This window comes from Bidens hawaiensis, unplaced genomic scaffold (assembly GCF_021521415.1).
Source record: "Bidens hawaiensis isolate Kalapana, Puna unplaced genomic scaffold, B.hawaiensis_p1.1 tig00023222_1, whole genome shotgun sequence".
NCBI lineage: Eukaryota > Viridiplantae > Streptophyta > Magnoliopsida > Asterales > Asteraceae > Bidens > Bidens hawaiensis.
The window spans coordinates 277248-290145 of record NW_027493642.1 but is presented as its reverse complement, the minus strand read 5'-3'; the positions used below and the strand labels follow the sequence as shown (position 1 = coordinate 290145).

General features: G+C 30.9%; 1 pseudogene; it reads right to left on the bottom strand.

Annotated features, from left to right (window-relative positions):
• Positions 1-615: 615 nt before the first annotated feature.
• On the bottom strand, positions 616-2058 carry LOC143567126 (uncharacterized; annotated as a pseudogene).
• Between the last annotated feature and the right edge of the window lie 10840 nt (positions 2059-12898).

Genomic DNA, 12898 nt, shown 5'->3' with positions numbered 1-12898 from the left:
AATAAGACTTTTACACAGTCATAATTCTTTTTAATCATAGTTAATAGCCACTTTACTGGTCCCCTTATTAGAGCATTCTTATCCCCTCCATCATCTTTATCCCTATAATTTAACAAAAAATCACTACTTTTTAAAAGTTACCTTTCATTTTAGAAAACACCTCACATCTTATCCTCTAAATCTATCTCTATATTATTTTTTATTAATTTTTCTCTTTCTACTCACTTACAATATTAACTACTTGCTATTTTGTCATATTATATTCTTCTTTTAAAAAGTTTCTAAATATTTAGAAAAATCGAATTAAACATTAAACGAACCAAAGCTCGGCTCAAACTCGTGAAGTATTCTTAACCAAACATTATAATCAATATATGGGTTTAAAATGATATAAGCTATCTATTTATAATTTATAGTAGTCTAAATTTCCATTTATACACTATATGAGTGATAAAAAAATATGGAAGTTATATACAAGTGAAAATGGCAACTGACTATGTTTTAACGATAAAAAAAAGGAAAAACAAGTTTGACTATTGAACATCTAGAGAAGCATTACAAAAGCATTAATCAGTCAAACAAAAAGATTAACAAAAGCAATAAATTGTTGGTCGGGCCGGGTCGTATCCGTTGCACACTCCTAACACATTACAAGCAAATGACCCAAATAGATGCAAATTAAAACAAAAGTTGAGCTAATAAGTTATGTTCTTACATAAATAATTCTAATGATCATCACATAGCATGCTTCTAACTCAAACCAATAACATTCACGAAATAATAAAATATAACGCGATATCGTTTATTGTTGAGAATAGAGTAGCCATTGATGTTCAACTAGATCTTCTTGAAGTTGATGATGAGCCGAGTTATCTCTAATACGAAGATGACGTTCAATGAAGTCCATAAACTCACATGTATGAGTGCGCGACAATTCAGGGAGATCATCATCAAGTTGATCATACTCCATATTAAGATCGTCACCATCATCACGTTCATCTTCAATGATCATATTATGAAGAATAACACATGCTTTTATTATATTTGTTAGCACACTCACTTTGAACATTCGTGAAGGTCCTCGAATGATTGCAAATCATTGTTGAAGTACTCCAAACGCTCGCTCGACATCTTTTCTTACAGATTCTTGTGCTTTTGCGAAATGTTTGTGCTTGTTCCCTCTTGGTGCTGGAATCGTCTTTACAAAAGTTTGCCACTTAGGATAAATGCCATCTGCAAGGTAATACCCCATAGTATAGTCGTTGCCATTAACTGTGTAATTGACTGGAGGGGCACGCCCTTGCGCAAGTTCCGTGAAAATGAAAGACCTCTCTAGCACGTTAATGTCGTTATGTGAACCGGGCATGCCAAAAAATGCATGTCATATCCAGAGATCATATGAGGCAACCGCCTCTAAAATAATAGTAGGTTCACGAATGTGGCCAGAGTACATACCTTTCCAAGCCGTGGGACAATTTTTCCACTTCCAATGCATGCTGTCGATGCTTCCGAGCATTCCAGGGAATCCTCGTTGATCCGCAACAGCAAGAAATCGAGTAATATCATTGGTGTTTGGTGAACGTAGATATTCAGTTGAAAAGATATTTACTATCGTCTCACAGAATTTTTTGAGGCTCTCCATTGCGGTGCTCTCACCAATGCTTATGTATTCGTCCATAAAATCTGCAGTAACCCCATATGCCATTATTCTAAGTGCTGCAGTTATCTTTTGCATAGAAGATAAACCGAGTCTTCCGACATTATCTCTTCTTTGGACAAAGTATGGCTCGTGAGTCACTACCTCATTTAGAATACGGAGAAATAAAGGAAGACGCATACGAAATCTTCGTCGAAATAGATCTGCAGGATATATGGGATTTTCTGCAAAATAATCACGATATAGACGCTGATGTCCCTGAATATGATTACGCCGAATAAACCTACGGCGCTTGCGAATACATTGTCCTTTGCCATCTTCGTTAAGATCAACATCACTATCATCTTCAGAAGATATGTATGTTAACAATTTGCGAAAGAATGTACGACGCATGTGATCAAATATGCAATTAACTCAACCTGTCAAAATATATACGAGTTTTATCAACCTTGCTTTTTTTTACTCTCATATCAATCCAAACACATAACATAAAACAATAAATGAATGTGTTCTCTTATCTATTATAAATACCAAATTACTACAAGCTCAAATAGTAGACAATTATGTATGTTCCGTGAGGGCAAATCAGTAGATTTGCATTAGATCAGAAAGCCAAATTTGGCATTTCAGCACTCAGCAGCCCATAAAAAGTAAACCAAACCTTTTTTTAAAAAAAAGTTCACAGCACTTTATTTTAAAAAAATGTCATCCCTCAAAATCACCAACAAAACATATCATCAAACCCAAAATCTTTATCCATCAAGCAAGCAAGGAACTTAATTTGTTAATAAATTCCCAAACTACCCTTCCACACCTTCATAACTGGAAGTGATTTCCAGTTAACCAATTAACCATTCATTGATTGGTCAACCAATTAACCATTCATCTCTGCTGAAACAGAGGTTGAAGAAAGCAGGGGATCATTCATAAAATTAAAGATCGAATCGAAATGTTTGGTTACAATGTAATCATCAAACAATTGATGGATGATATTCAAGTTGTTGGATCATTGACATGGTCCCACCTAGTGCTGGTTACCAATCCCAACTCATATAGTAACAAATTCAAACCTTTAAATTATCAACTTCAACATAAAAACAAATAAAATGATCAAAACTAAAATCGCTTTTTGTATACAACTCTAAGCATCTACAAACCCTAAACCCTAATCATGAACCAAATTACAATCCATCAACAAACACCAATAAACCCAAATTACTATCCAAGAACATGGAACCAGAACATCTACAAACCCTAATTAACATCTCTTATCATGCCGGCATATTTGTAAGAACACCTCCAAATCATACTAATAGTTTTAATCCTACTATAAACATATTGAAACTGAGAGATGGAGAGAGTACCTGCTGTAGCTTTTGTCGATGAACAAAGATTTCTTTGATTTAGGTTTTGCCACCGATTTGTTTCATCGGGAAAGAAGCAAAAAAGGAGAAAGTAGATTAACCTACTTCAGAGTAAGAGGGAAAGGAAGATGGGCGGGAGATGATGAAATTGGCGGGTGAAAGTCTAGGAGTTGAGATAGGGAGGGATACAGTAGCTTTTTATAAATAAAGAGTTACTGTAGCATATTTTTATAAATTAGAGATAGGGTATATGAATAGGGGATTGGATGAAGTGAGGAATTGAAATATTTTTTTAAAATTTAAAGATAAGGGGTGTTTTAATGGATGGAATGAGAATGCTCTTATACCTTTCTTTTAAACAATCTAACTCTAATCTTTACACATGTACTTGTAAATCATGGTACTTGAAATGTCATTGTTATAAAAATAAATACTTATTTAACACTTTAATATTGTCAGGCCATATGTTCTTTGGTTGACGTTATCATACTAACAAATTCAAAATATATCTATTGCATTATCTTATTGATTTCTTCCGCCCTTTCTTTCTATTACCCCATATAAAAAGAACTTAAAACTATTATTTAAATCTTTTTATAAGATAGTTTTTCTTTTCTTTTTAATAAAATATAAAACCACCTAAAGAAAAAAGTGGAGTTCAAAGTAGAATGGGGATAATGCATTTTTTTTAATTAAGAGAAACTGAGTTAAGGGAAATGAAATGTGATGTGACGTGATGCTATGTTGCACATTTATATAGAACATCAGAGTCTTCATCACCTTCATAGTATCCAAGTTATAAGGAAATTACGAGATTGTATTCATTTTCACTACTATATGAGACATCACGTCCTCGTGCTTATACCTAAATTATATATAAAAAAAACTTCATTAAACCTTCATATTTTGGAGGTTCGCTATTTATATCATATATTTTAATATGGTTAAAATTATTATCTAATAGATTATGAATATATGTATGAAATCTAATGTGAAGGATTTTTAAAATAAACAAATTTTATTTAATTACATTATATGATGAGAAAGACGATTTGATTATGAATACTCGTAGATAAACAAATACCACATTCAATCGCACATGTAAGACAATTTATTAAAATAATAATTGACATTTGACTTGTCATCTAGGTTGGTTTAGACTTTAGACTTTAGACTTTAGACTTGTTTTCTATCTTGGTTAAGTGTGAATGTGTGTGAAAAACCTTTATCAAAATATTTTTTAATTGATAAGTTGGTTGTGGCTTAATGGTAGAGCATTTACTTTATAAGTGAGAGGTAGGGGGTCAAACCTCATTACCACCAACTTATATGGGAGATATGAGGGAAGACCTTGACTTGCCAAGGTTCGAGTCCTGATCTCACCCGGTTTTACCGGCTCCTCGCTGTCGTGCCGTTTGACAGGCATGGAGGTCGGGTTTTATTCGGTGAATCCCTCAGCAGGTGGACCGCTAGGGCTCCGTCCGTCCGAACTAGTGGCCGGCTCGGGCTACCTTTAGCCAATGGGGCCGCGTACGGGGTACCGGCGTTACTTAGTTAGCCGTTCAAAAAAATATATATTTTTAAATTTTATTTCAAATATCTTATTAGAAATATGGAAGATCAAATGCACGTGATATAACGTGAAAATAAATTGTGGGAGCGTGTAAGATAATACTTTATTTACTAAATAATGAAATCTTCATAAATTTTTTAACGTATAGAATGTTTTATAAGCTTACAATATTTGTAAGATAATAAAATTTTCTATTATAAGCATACAATCCTACTATACTATTAAAACAAATTAGTTTGTCTTCACGTGATCCTTTTCTATTGGACGATTTCCATATCTTCCAAAAATAACTGCCACTTCTCTATTTTTCTTACCAATTAAATAATTCAAAAATACTAATAATTAATTTACTTAATTAAAATAGTTATGTAACTGTAACATCGTGAAAATTTCGAGTTCAAAGTATCAACTTTTCAACTACGGACTAAAATTGCCAAAATCCAAACTGGAGGGTTAAAAATGAAAAATTGGTTTTCCTGACCCATCGCGCTACGCGATGGGTCAGAAGAGACACCCATCGCGTACCGCGATGGGATGTCTGACAACATGTGGCACCATGTGCTGCCACGAGTACCGAAGTTTGGAGTAATCGTTTGACGATCGAGAAGTAAAGCGGCGTCGGAGTGCTGCTCAAGTCCGTAAGATTTCGGTACGCCATTAAGATTAGGCGTAATATCGAATTCAATATAATTTAATATTATATTCAAGGCTTGGGCCTTAAGTCGAGGTTATACTCGATACCTCGATAAAAGAAAAGAAAAGAAAACATAACAAAGAAATGAATGAAAGATTGAATGTTGAATATGTGATAACATATATATGTGTGTAAGTATATATGTATATATTCTTTGTTATGAAAATATTATTTAATGAATAAAGAGTATTCTTAAATAATAAAAGAAAAGATTACGTTTCTTAGAGAAGAAGAAACGTTGGGTTTTCATATAAACTAAATGTTTATAATTTACTTTTAAACAAGAGGTTTTTAAGTAAATAAGAATTGAACTAAAGGTTTAATCGAGGATTGAGATATAAGACTAAAGGTCTTAAGCCGAATCGTGTATCCGACTAACAAATATTTATACTCGTACTATAGGTGCGAGATAAAGAAAGGGAAAGACCCTTGGACGGTGAGTGAAGCCGATCCTAAAGAGATTAGGTGAATACGCCCCCAAACTTTTAAACTTGTTTTAAAATGAGTCAAACGTGTTATATGAAATTGTTTACAAGGGACTATGTGTTCCTAAAACCGTTATAACTATGGGTATGAACCTAGCCCTCGGGCTGTGGTATACATATGTCTGGATCTTTAAATAGGTGGTACTATGCGATGTATGGGCATGATCGCACCACCCTTGGTCGTAGGACGCTCTCCTGCAGGGAGTACGACCGTTGTGTATATTTACGGGTACTTAATGAAGTCGAGCGCTGCGATGTTTGTGAGGTGACCTAGTGTAAAGGCTCTAGTTTATAATGTGTTATTTGACTTTGTTATTCCTAAGCCACGTTGGGCCGAGGCAGGCGTAGTCTCGAGGGGTAATAAAGTAAAAGAAGTTATTTTGCGTCAGCGTGTTCACCAGCATTCGTTGCTGACGTATTTTATTACATTTTGCTGGTGAACAAGATTAGCACTTGAAATATCGAAGTGCTATTGATATATCCGATGGCTCGGATTTCTTTTGTAACTTAAAATATAAACATGGTGGTTTGTAATTATTAAACACATAAATATTTTGTAATTTAAGCGGGTGTTATAATCCCGTCTTTTGAATATATTTTACACTTTTGATCCTTAAAGTTTTATAAGTCTTCCACAACTAAACGTAACTCTGATTTATTTACAATCACGATACCAACTTATGGGTCATGCTCCTAGGCCTTAGAAGGGGGTGTGACAGTAACCAAGAAAGAGAAACCCGGTTTCCAAATTTGTTTTCTTCATCTTCAATTCAATACACGCATTCTTTCATACCAAACCTTTTAACATAATTAACCAAACCCTCCATTCAATCGGCCATTATTGTATATCAATCGGATAATGATTTCAGTATGTTCTTCTTATAAAATTGAAACCTGATATCGGATTAAAAATTGGGCAGCTGACGGTAAAACGAACTGTTCGTTTTTGGATAATAACGATTGCTTTGATTCGATCATTTCAGAAGATCCATGGCGATTGTTACTCGGATCTTCACATCGATGGTTAGTATTTTACATTGTTAGGTTTGTATCTTCACATCGATGGTTATTATTACATTATCATATTAACCTAGGTTATTATTTTACACTCTTAGCTTACTATGTTTAATGTTTAATTGATATGTTTCCTATGGTTAATGGTTAATGTTTAATGTAACTTTTTTTTAACCTATAGTTTAGATTATTAACTTAGGTTAGTATTTTACATTCTTAGGTTATCAGGTTGAATTGTTAATTGTTTATGTAAATTTATATGTTTCCTCTGTTTAATGTGTAATGTTTAATGTTTAATGTTTACTAATGTTAAAAAATTTAAATTATGATATTTCTTATATTTTGAATGTAATTGTTTTGATGACATGTTTCTTAATAAATTATGGTATTTGTTAGTATTTTAAATTGTTTAATGTGTAACTGTTTTCAAATTTGATTAACAGTAACTGCTTTTTATTAAATCATATCATTACTATAAGTTTACAACTTTTTACGGATTTGAATTTGAATTCAAATTCAACTTAGTTTGTTTAATTTTGTAAACATTAATAGTCCATTTTATTTAATTGATTCATATTGATCATATTGATATGTTTCCTATGTTTATTTCGGGCAATTATGGTATTTATTAAATATTCAATTTTTAATGTGTAACTGATTCTAAAATCAACTTAATATGTCAACCCCTAATTAAAATCGGTTATTACTTTCAAATTAAATAAATATGAATTATCAATTACATTTTTGAAATCCCTAATTCTATTCCATAAATTTACTATAATTACACCTTTTCTTTTAATCTAACAATTCAAATTTTGAAAGAGAATATGCTCATCTATAAATACTACAAAACCGAATACAGAAAATCTTACATTTCTCACTTCTTTCTTGAACATTCATATTTATGTCATTCTCAAGATTTTTTAATTTTCTTCAAATTATAAATATGAGTTATTGAATCTTTAATATTTGCTTTAATCTTTTTTTTTTGTGACACAGCAACATGGAAACATCAAACATTACCATGTTCAAGGATTTGGATGTTTCCAACAACGACTGTGTACTGAAGGTTCGTATTCCTAGACTATGGCGTTTGAAGGACAACAATAAAACCGGAGAGGATTGGTCCATTGAAATGATTTTACAAGACGAGATGGTATTATTCTATAAAATTATATTTGTTTTTAGTAAAAAAAATTTCCTCCTCATTTTATATATTTAATAACTAACATTGTTTGTGGTATTAATAATGTAACATGATGACATAAGGCCAATTAGTATCATTTTGCATCCATGGGTGTTATGCTGTTTCTTTATCGTCTTTTGCGTTTATCTAAACTTTTGTTTATGAATTTCAATGTTTTGGTAATGACATAACTTTAGACTGTTTAACAGCATATGTATTAAATATGGTATGCTTAAGTTTGTATGCTTTATCTTGATGGTGAATGCAAAATGTTATTTTTGGTATTATTATTAGGTTACTCTAATACTGCCTTTCACAATTTTATACATATACATGTAATTAAATACATATGTAACTACTACAGCAGTACTAATGTTACATAACAATAAACATTAATAATACATGACGCTATGTGATTTACTTATTCACTATTTTTGAAGATTATTAGCATACATACGTTAACTAATCATAATATTCCTATGATTTATTGCTTTATTTAAAATTTACTTATTAACGGAATCTCTATATTTTAGTTTAGAATGTTGAACATTAAAATTAATACTTTCAAAAGTAAAATTATATTTAAGCATATTTAATCTTTCAATTTAAGATTCAATAGTTAGTTATCATTTATTAATTTACTTGGTCAATATCTATATGTATATGTTAGTCAATTATTATTCAATTTATAGGTTCACATATGGAAGTTTGTTGTAGTAAATTATTATATAATTTAAGAATTTAACTATTTCTTAATTTTGATAGTTACATATAATTTGTAACTCATAATCACTTAAAATTGAAAGAAATTCATCAATCAATGTAAATTCACCCAAGTTTTACATTAGCATTATGAAAAATAGATTGTGTTTTGAATTTAAGTTTTATGATAATTATTTTTTGGTTATTTATTATCAACTATGGTTTTGTTTTTCATATATTAATGTTACCCAAAATACCGGTCATTCTTTGATATTCATAGTAAATATATTTTCTAATTAATTTTCATTCCTACTCAAAATTATACAAAATACACTATATACTATATTGATTTGGTTAAACAAATTACACAATCATAATGATCTTTTGTAACGACAAACTTATTTTATGCCAAATCAAATAAAAAAAACATTTCTTAACAAATGAATGAATATTTCTATAGAAGAAACATAATTTATGGCAACCAACTAGCTTGATCTTCCCTTAAAGTACTTTTACTATAAACTTCCACACCTAAACTTCAAGCCTATATATTGATTACATGAGGTTATACAATTTCAATATGTCACTCTTAAATTGTCACTCCTAATACTTGGTCGGTTATGCACTCTCAGATTCAATAATTTAGATGTGTTGATAACATTTTAAGGTGAATGATATTATAAGTTTCAAGGTATGTACGATTTGTTTGAAAATTAACATACTTTGTATAATCGATATAATTATACGTCATCCTGTATAACTTTATGTTCTCTTCATGATAAAATATTTCTATATGTTTCACATGTTAATCATATGGTTTTTTATTTATATTTTAGATGTCTTCAAGATCCAAGAGACGCACTAATTCTCAATCATCATCTTCCAATAAAAGGAATAATACAAATGGTTAGTGAGTTGGTGTAATTAATTTAAGGTTACTCTATAAATAGTATGTTATAATAATTTTGTTTGCAAAACGTGCAGTGTCAACGTCTAGACAACCATTGCGTATCATATCCAACGGTAATAATTTTTTTATAAACTATTAAATTATTGTAAAATTTGAATATTTTAGGACCGTCCATTTTTATTCAATATTTTAGGATCTTTTGATTCATTTTTTTGCGTAATAGTCATTAACGAATTAACTTAATATTAAAAACTTTACTATAAAACGATTTTTTTTACCTATTTATGTTTTATTATATTCTATGCATTATTTTATTCTAATAACAAAAACCAATGTAGTTACTTGTCCATTGACATCGTCTAATGTTAATCGATTCTACGACGGAGAAGAAAATCACGCGCCAATAGCTAATGAAGGCTTATCTCCACAAACTCCAGTAACACAGGTTAGTTATTTATATTCCTTAGTTTTTCGATAGATGAGAAATATATATTCATCACATTTATTTTGTTATAGCCGTGTATTTAATTAACGATTTTTAATTTTATAAAGCTATATGTGGCTTTATCACGAGTGAATAGTAGAGCCGGTGTTAAAATGCTTATATTAGATAAGGAGGGTAATGTTACAAATAAAACTACAAATGTGGTTTATAAGGAACTGTTTAGTTATTTATGAGATTGTAATTTTCAAGTTTGTGTTAATTGTAAAACGAAAGTTATTTTGTTATTTATGAAATTATAATTTTCAATTGTTGTTGTTTAACGATTTATATATTTCCACCAATGTTGTACACGGGTCAATAACCTAGTAAACATAATTACAAACTAACATGAACAAGTCTTTTTATTTTTTATTTTTTTTAATACAGTGTAATATAACTACAAACCCTAATTTCCTAACTAATATTTATGCGTTCGGAGGGAAACGAATATGAACACTCAGATTTAGCGAAAAGTAACGAATATGCAAGTATAGTACATACAAACATCTTCACTAGCCTAAATGAAGGTCTCAAGTTCAAATTTGTATTGAATTGGATCGTTAGTCTTACTGATTAGTCCAGTTTCAACACCATTGCTCCAAACTGTATCAATGAAGCTTATTGTTGAGAAATGTATCTGCTTCTCTTGAATCCCCGAATAAACTGATTCTTCTTACGCAATCTCAACATTTTTTATTCCGTTATGCTATTCATCCCTCATATAATAGGATGACGAATTATATCATCCGAGTTTTTTTAAATTAGTTGTTCGTCTTTTTTACTATTCATTTGTTAATGGATAATGCATAACTTTTTGGTTTACTAAACAAAAAAAATCAAGCATTTCTTATTGTTTTACTTACGCTCCTAATTTCTAAATAATTCATGTTATGATTAATACAACGGGAAAAGTGAATACGGTGCTGTAAGCCGTCTAAACTTACACGAAAAACCAACCAAAACTACGTAGTTTTGATAAAAAACTTAAATAATTCATGTTTAACAAATCCCTAAAAAAACTTAAAACACCTAAATCTCGTTTTGTATCTTCCTTCGTCCCTGCACATTAACAAGTAATAACTCTTTTCCAAATGAAGATTTATGAATCCCTGCACATTAACAACTCAATTCCAAATGAAGATTTATGAAGATGAAGATAGCATAAAGCAATTAATCATTCAAACGTGATGGTATATCATATAGTTCCTGGATTAATCGATCAGGTTTTTCATGAATCAGTAGTAATAAACCTAAATCGATAGGATTAAATCTAAATTCTTACATTCACGATAAATCTTATCTTTAAATTATTAGATAAGATCAACAAATTGGTTATACAATAAAAATGAGATTGGGGAGAGTTATGGCAGAAAACAATTAATTAGACGTCTAAGCTTACACGACAAACCCATCAAAACGACGTAGTTTTGATTAAAAACTAAATTTTATTCCCCTTAGGAAAATCTACAACCCTAAAACTGAAAAAGAAAACACCACGTTGCTCTGCACATCGCCAATTCCTTCATCCTTCTTCATCATCACATGCTTATAAGCTTAATCCTCAAACTTAATCCAACTAATTTTATGTTATTTGAAAAACGAAATTCAATTATATTGAATATAACTCCACATGGATACACGATTTTATTGCTTCCTGTCATAAATCTCCAAGCAGTCATAATTGTAAGGACTCGTGGAAAAAATTGCAATTACTCCTAAGAAATATATGGGTTTTTTTTCATCAAAATGTGGAGATAAATAAACAAAAAGAACGAATAAGTCAAGAATGGATTAAGATCGATTAATCAAAATGTGGATAATTATCAACAGGTGACGATGAAGAAGGATGAAGGAATCAGTTTTAGGGTTTTTCCTTTTCTCAATCTGGAGATTTTCTAAAGTTGAATAAAATTTAGTTTTTAATCAAAACTACGTCGTTTTGATGGGTTTGTCGTGTAAGCTTAGGCGTCTAACAACATCGTATTCACTTTCCCCTTACAACAATCTATCGTAAATTATAAATGATTTAAAGTGTGGATAAAATCATAAAACACAAACACCTTTGACCTTTACACCAAACGGGCTTAATTTTGAGAAGGCTTTGGGTATGTGCAACAAGCCCGTTTTTAAAAGTTTATAAACCCAGTAGGCTAATTGATAGATTAGTTTATTGTTGACAGGCAAGGCGAATGGAAGGATTAACCACAATTATCCACCTTACCAACTTCTCTTCATTATCTTGTGTATTTTATAATGTATTTATGACCGTATGTACCAAAGTGCTTTGGCCCAATAATATCTTGGCGTGTGATATAAGATGTTTCAATCCTAAAAAGTCGTGAGTTTTAGTCATGTAGTAGACAAGTGATGTAGATTTATGAGTAGATTTAGACTGTTTGTGGGTATATCGTTCAAAATAAATAAAATGAAGTTTAATACCGTATTCGTTTATTGATCAGTGAATAAAATAGTTTATAATTGAAGATTAGCGATCCTAATTTAAACCCACCACTACACTATACACATACTATTATTAGAAAAGTGAATTGCACAGAGAAAGTTAAAATTCTAAGGCTAGTTGTTGTGGTTAGGCATTAACTAACCGACTTGTTAACTAGGGTCTTGTGACTTGTGAGTTAACAAACTAACTATAGCTGATTGAGATAACAAAAAACAAACAAAACCGAAAGATTGATCGGTTGTCACTTGTTAGTGGGTGACCCCACATTTCTCATGCCATATTACTAGTTATTGTGTTAACTAAAACCTATAACGCTAGCCCCATAACGTCATGTCTCGGTGTAGCCGACGTTGTGGGTGCACCACCTT